Source organism: Humulus lupulus, chromosome 3 (assembly GCF_963169125.1).
Source record: "Humulus lupulus chromosome 3, drHumLupu1.1, whole genome shotgun sequence".
NCBI lineage: Eukaryota > Viridiplantae > Streptophyta > Magnoliopsida > Rosales > Cannabaceae > Humulus > Humulus lupulus.
Window position 1 is genome coordinate 153,619,521 of NC_084795.1, and position 7,863 is coordinate 153,627,383.

At 35.9% G+C, this 7,863-nt stretch overlaps 1 long non-coding RNA gene across 1 annotated transcript; it reads right to left on the minus strand.

The window, feature by feature from the left end:
• Positions 1 to 935: 935 nt before the first annotated feature.
• LOC133821406 (uncharacterized) lies at positions 936 to 1,377 on the minus strand. Its single transcript, XR_009887548.1, has 3 exons — positions 1,336 to 1,377; positions 1,150 to 1,254; positions 936 to 1,063 (listed from the first exon to the last, which is right to left on the minus strand). It is a non-coding gene; the product is annotated as an uncharacterized LOC133821406 (long non-coding RNA).
• Between the last annotated feature and the right edge of the window lie 6,486 nt (positions 1,378 to 7,863).

The following is a 7,863-nucleotide window of genomic DNA, read 5'->3' on the forward strand; positions in this document are numbered from 1 at the left end:
AAGAATCAAGCACGATGATATTCCGAAGACAGCCTTCCGCACGAGGTACGGACATTATGAGTTCTTGGTCATGTCGTTTGGATTGACCAATGCCCCAACAACATTTATGGATTTGATGAACTAGGTGTTCAAGGACTTCTTAGATCAGTTTGTGATTGTCTTCATCGACCAAATCCTCACTACTACAAAAAAGGCTTTTCTCTGCGGTTTTTTTACTCAATACACTGCGGTTTTCGAGAGTATTGAAAAGCGCAGTGTATTCGACCGCAGAGAAAAGTGTTACGCAAACCGCGGAGAAAAGCTACACTTTTCTCTGCAGTTGTAGTAAGCCAACCGCGGAGAAAAGAGAGTTTTCTCTGCGGTTGTAATAAGAAAACCGCGGAGAAAAGAGACCTTTCTCTGCGGTTTATTTATTACAACCGCAGAGAAAGCTCTCTTTTCTCCGCGGTTGGCTTACTACAACCGCAAAGAAAAGAGCTTCTCATTAAAAAAAAAAAATTCAATTTCGGTTGATAACCAAGCATTTTTAATAAAAAAAATTAATTTTCAATTTTAATTATACATAATTATTTTCAATAGTATAACTAATTTGTTAAATTTTTATATATATATTTCATATCTAATACAAAATAATTGGCTAGTAATGAATCAAAGACTTTAATCATTCTAACTAATATAAGTTAGCACTTTAATCTTACATACATTCAAAAATTTAGATTTCATAAACAAATGACATTAATCTAGCTAACCAATCACTTTGTAGTAGTAGTAGATCCTCTTTGACATTGAATTGCTTTTTGTCAAACCACTGCAAAATTGAAAAGTTAATATAGATTAGATAATTAAATACTATATCTAGTTTTTCTTAAGCAAAAAAGAGTTTAAAATATAACATACTTTCTTCTTGATAGCTTCTGCAGGATTCCGTGCATTTACAAGATCATAAATGTATCTTAGTACATAATAACCACATTCATGACTTTCAGGTTGTTTTGGACAAGAACCTCTCACCAATTTTGTAAATGTGCCGATGTATTCATTTTCCAAACATTGTGCGTATGCTCTACAAAAATTAAAATTAATTAAATACATATTATGCTCTCAACTTTTAAAAATTAATAATGCATACATTACAATTGAAGAACTTACTTTCCCATAACCTCCGTAATTATTGGTGGAGATTTATGATTTTTTAAAGGATCCAAAATTATGGTCATCCCCCGCATCATCACGAGCACCAACATCCAATGTCGACTAAAATAATAATAAAATATGATTATTATAAAATTAAAATTCAACCATAGTAGTGATAATGTTTAAGTAGTTCGTTCTTACTCAACAATCCAAGGAATGAAATATATCTGGCCTCGTCTATCCATAGTCATCATCCATTTGGCTATAAGATCCACCGTATAGTTTTTACTTTCATCATTGCCAATAGAAAGATGTTCGGTGTCAAAAAATTTATATAATTGTCGTGAATTTGGGTGCATGCTTTCCCAAATGCATCTGTAGCATATCCAAAATTAATATAATCAATCATTCTTATTACATTTTCAATTAATAAATTAATATCGTCAAAAAATTGGGCAGAGTTTCCTCTGTTTCTATAGCATATCCAAAATTATTAGAACCTATAAATTCAATTCAGACAAAACATACAATAAACAACATGCTTGTTCTCAACCATAAGCCACCGCCGCACACAAAATTCGCAGAACCTACTTCACTAAGACACACATGTTCTTAACCTTCTGTTATCTCCGCAGCACACAATTTCATCTCAGAACTTACTTCACTACGGATGAATATCTAATATATTCAAACTCCTCTAATTGTTTGTAATGACATAACAGATTGATACATACCTTATACCAAACAGCATAGCTGAGGATCCAATATTATCCATGGAGGCTGCTTGATAAACTTCTTCCGAAGTGATGAAGATAGCCTCGCGTTCTCCTATAAACTCCGGGTCAACGGGAACTTGTACAACCCCATCTATTCCTTTATTGGAATAATACTCCTTCACTATAAATTTTAGACTCAGATCAATTTTGTCCCATTGGTTATTTGTTAACCCATTGGTTATCTCTTTCAAATGGATACATCCATCTCGCCCAAACTGGTCCACACAACTTGGCTTCCCTTACTAGATGAACCATTAAATGAATCATAATGTCAAAGAAGGATGGCGGAAAAAACATTTCAAGGTTGCATAGAGTTTCCACTATCTTACAATGCAATGCATCCAATTTTTTCATTTCTAATTCTTTTCCACATAAATGATTGAAGAATATGCAAACATTCGTTAAACAATCTCGAACTTTTTTCGGTAATACTGACCGAATAGCAATCGGAAGTAATTGTTGCATCAACATTTGACAGTCATGTGATTTCATACCCATCAGCCTCAAATCTCCCATGGATACCAAGTTTCGAATGTTGGATGAATAGCCATCAGGAACTTTCATCTCTGCAAATGATTTACATACAACTTTTTTCTCTTCTCTGGACAACGTGAAACAAGCAGGAGGTAAATATGTGCGTTTACCTTTCTGTTCAGGTGCTAAATCAGTTTGTATACCCATTTCAACAAGATCTAAACGACTAGTTAAACCATCCTTAGTTTTACTGGGAATATCAAGTAATGTACCTATAATACTTTCGCACACACTTTTTTCTATATGCATGAAATCCAAACAATGTCGAACAAGTAAATCTTTCCAGTAAGGGAGATGAAAAAAAATTGATTTCCTTTGGAAACATCCACTTGCTTTCTTATTTTTCTGCATTTTTCCATACTTGAAATCAATTTTCTCTACTTCTTTAAGAATTTGTTGCCCCGAAAGTGGCAAAGGAGCAACACCTTGTTCTTTATCACCATCAAATGCTTTTTTTTTGTCCCTATAATGATGATTTAGGGGAAAATATCGTGTATGACCCATATAACAAATTTTGTGCCCATTAGACAGACGAATAGCCTTTGTATTAGTGCAACATATTGGACATCCCTGGTGACCTTTTGTGCTTAACCCTGATAGATTACCATAAGCTGGGAAATCATTAACAGTCCACAACAAAAAAACTTTTAAGTTAAAGACTTCTTTCTTAAAACCGTCGTATGCCTCAACACCATTTTCATACAAATCTTTCAAATCATCAATTAATGGTGACAAATAAACATCTATATCGTGTCCCGGTTGTTTTGGGCCTGAAATCATTAACGTGAGCATCAAAAACTTTCTTCTCATCACTAACCACGGAGGAAGATTGTACATAACAAGGAAGACAGGCCACGAACTATGCCTACTACTTAGAGATTTATGTGGATTTACACCATCGGCAACTAGACCTAGACGAAGATGTCTTGCTTCAGTTTTAAATTTTGGATTTAAGTTATTAACTTTTTTCCAAGCCTGCGAATCTACAGGATGTCGAAGTTTACCATCTTTCACTCGCCTAGTCTCATGCCATATTAAGTTTTCAGAGTGTTCTGCACTTCGATATAATCACTTAAGCCGCGGAATCAAAGGCAAGTACCACATCACTTTCTGAGGAATAAGTTTCCTAATCTCCTTACTCTTGTTAGGTTTGTAGCGGGGTGAATCACATTCTGGGCAAATGTCCATGTCTGCATACTCTTTACGTTATAACACACAATCGTTCGGACATGCATGGATCTTCTCATACTTCAAGCCTATGCAATTTAAAAATCAGACTCAGGGAAGCAATTATCTGACGGCAAAATCTCTTTAAAAGCAGCTAAAAATTGACTAAAACATTTATCACTAACTCCATTTTCTTCTTTTATGTTGTAAAATTTTACCATCGTTGGTAATCTTTGTTTTAGACAACCATTGAATAATGGTTTATCTGCATCTCTAACCAATTTATCAAATTTTGAAGGATCATCAACAAACTCTTCTTGTGCTTCATCGAGCAATTCCATAGGATGATCGTCAAAATCACTATAACCCAAATCATCAACCCCTCGCCTCCCGAATGGATATGGATTATTATTTTTCAATGATTCCCCATGCCAATACCATGTACGATAACTTGTATCAAATCCCCGACAAAATACATGATTTTTTATCATGGTAATATTTCCTTTTGTCCCATTACCACAATCTATACATGGACAATGAATTCTTTCCGGATCACTACAATTTGTTTGGCAAAATTCTAAAAATTGGTTGAATCCGTCTTGAAATAGTTGTGTTTCTCTATTCTCAAGAATCCATGACTTATCCATAATGATAATATCTACCTAATTGCTAAGTTGATAATGAAAAGAAAATTAGTATAGTAATACTCTAAAATTATGTTCAATTATTAAATTATAAAATGAAATGGGTAGAGTTTCATTTATTTCTATAACATATCCAAAATTCATATGTATTTAAAATTTCAACAAAAACAAAAACATTATTATTATATATAGTAACTTATAAAACATGTTCAACTAATATCATCAAAAAAAAATTGGGCAGAGTTTCCTCTGTATTTATAGAATATCTCAAGTTATCTACCTATAAATTCACATCAAACTAAACATATAACAAACAACATGCATGTTCTCAACCATAAGTCACCGCAACACACAGAAAATTCACAGATCCTACTTCAGTAAGACACACATGTTCTCAACCTTCTGTTATCTCCGCAGCACACAATTTTATCTTAGAACCTACTTCACTATGGATGAATATCTAATATATTCAAACTCCTCTAACAATAGTTTGTAAATATAAAAAATAAAAATAAAAAATTAAGTAGTAATTACTACTTACCTTAAAAATTAATATTCACCAATTTCAACCTGGAACAAATATTTCAACCTTGAGTGTGAGCTCACACTCAAACAAATATTTCCTACAATAAAAAGTTAAACATTAGTAAATATATTGTAATTGAATTGATCCTAAAATAATATAATTAACAAAAATATACTTTAAAAGAATCATTACCTAAATAATATACAAAATTATGCAAGCACTAATTTTTAATATAAAAAATTATGTAAACAACATTATTATAAATAAAATAATACAAAAATACCTTAAACCGAAATATACATTAAAGAAATCCAGTTTTAGTGATCAATACATGTTTTAAGCAATGAAAATGTCTTCCAATCCTATATAAAATTTCAAAAATATTAAAAAAAAAACCATATAAACATACATAGAAACCACCATTAAACCCACACAAGATTAAGTATATATACATGATTTCAAGCTTTAATATGCAAGGAAATGGAAAAAAAACAAAAAAAAATGGACAATGTGGGGCTTACCCGTGGGTAGGGACGGTGGTGGGAGAGCTTCGGCCGTGTCTCTATGAAGGAGAAGAAGATGTGCAAATGAGAGGGAAAAATAGGTTTTTGTGCTAAAGTAGGTGGAGACCACTTTTCTCCACAGTTCTATACCCAAAATCGCAGAGAAAAGTGGACTTTTCTCTGCGGTTTTGGGTATAGAACTGCGGAGAAAAGTGGGGAAAAGTTCTACACTTTTCTCTGCGGTTTTAGACCCAAAACCGCGGAGAAAAGTGAGTCATTCAAACCTTTCACTGCGTTTTTTTTTAAATCGCAATAAAATAGGGTGCGGACATTAAATATAATTTTTTTGACTCTTTCAAACCTTCTCTCTGCGCTTTTTATTTATTGTTTAAAAAAAACCGCAGAGAAAGCCTATATTTGTAGTAGTGCCTGGTTTACTCTCGTTAAGAGGCAGACCATGAGCAACATCTTCAATTGGTATTGCAGAGGTTGAGGGAGTATCGAATGTATGATAAATTTAAAAAGAGTGAATTCTGGCTAGTGAAGGTAACATTCCTTGGACATATTGTTAGTGGAGATGGGATTAAGGTGGATCTGGCCAAGGTAGAAGCAGTTAGGGATTGGCCAAGGCCAAGGAATGCCTCAGAGGTGAGGAGTTTCCTTGGATTAGCTAGATATTATAGATGGTTTGTGGAAGGGTTTTCAAAGATTTCTACACCATCAACTGAGTTGACGCAGAAGAATTTGAAGTTCACATGGTAAAACAAATGTGAGGGTAGCTTCCAGGAATTGAAGCGACGATTGATTACTGGTCCAATGCTGAGTCTTCCTTCAAATGGGGATAAGTTTGTAATATACTGCGATGCATCGAGATTGGGATTAGGATGTGTGTTGATGCAGAGTGGTAAGGTTATTGCCTATGCATCGCAACAACTGAAGGAATATGAGCAGTGATACCCTGCCCACGATCTAGAACTAGCAGCAATGGTATTCGCACTGAAGGTATGGCGACATTATTTGTATGGAGAGAAGTGCGAGGTATACACTAATCATAAGAGTTTGAAGTATTTCTTCACCCAGAAGGACCAAAATATGAGACAGAGGTGTTGGTTGGAGTTGGTGAAGGACTATGATTGTGACATCCTTTATCACCAAGGAAAAGCCAATGTAGTGGCCCAGGATAGTTGTTTAGCTCGAGGTAGATATGGAAGGAACTAGCAGAGGAAATTACCAGGGCGAGGATATAATCTATAGTGGGCCAATTGGCCAATATTAGATCACAGTCTACCATATTGGAGAGGATAAGAGAGGGCCATATTGGTGATACACAGTTGCAGGTGGTTAGAGAGGATGTCCTAGCTGGAGTGGCTAAGGATTATTCAATTTCAGAGATGGGTTTGGTGAGGTATAAGGATCGGATATGTGTCTTGTTGGATATGGGTATTAGACGAGAGATTCTCGATGAATCTCATTCTACACCATACTCACTCCATCCAGGCTCCACGAAGATGTATCAGGATCTACGAACTTTGTATTGGTGGCCTAGGATGAAGAGGGACGTGGTTGAGTACGTAGCAAAGAGTTTAACCTGTCAACAGGTAAAGGCTGAGCACCAGCAACTAGTGGGGTTGTTACAGCCCTTGGGTATTTCCAAGTGGAAGTGGGAAGATATTCCCATGGATTTTGTAGGAGGTTTGCCTAGGATGGTGGTGTAACATGACTCGGTATGGGTGATAGTGGACAGGTACACCAAGTCAGCTCACATTCTGCTAGTGAGGACAACCTATACTGTGGGTTAGTATGCGAAGCTGTATGTGAGGGGGATTGTATGTCTCCATGGGGTTCCAAAGTCTATAGTATCGGACCAGTAGTGGATTACAGAAGGCTATGGGAACGCAGTTGAAGTTCAGTACAACCGTTCATCCTCAGACAGACGGGCAGTCTGAGAGGACAATTCAGATATTGAAAGACATGCTTTGAGCATGTGTGCTAGACTTTGAGGGGTCTTGGAGTAAGTATCTCACATTGATTGAGTTCTTGTATAACAATAGTTATTAGTCAAAGATTGGGGTAGCTCCATACGAGATGTTATATGGAAGGAAATGTAGATCACCCATTCATTGGGATTAGATGGGGGAGAGGAAGTATCTGGGACAGGAGATGGTTCCAAAGACTAATGAATCAATTGAAAAGATCTGAGCTCAAATGCTAGCTTCACAGATCAGACAAAAGAGCTACGACCCTAAGCGTAGGGAAGTTGAGTTCTAGGTAGGGGACCACGTATTTATGCGAGTTTCGCCATTGGGAGCAGTAAGGAGATTTGGGAAAAAAGGCAAGTAGGACCTTTTGAGATCCTGGAGAGGATCGGGCAGGTAGCCTACGGATTGGCTCTGCCCCCATCATTATCAAGAGTTCATGATGTGTTCCACATCTCAATGCTTCAGAAGTATGTATCAGATACGACCAATGTATTGAGATATGAGGATGTGGAGCTACAGACGGACTTGTCTTACAAGGAGCGACCAATTCAGATCCTACAATTAAAAGACAAGGTTCTAAGAAACAAGACAATTCCTCTA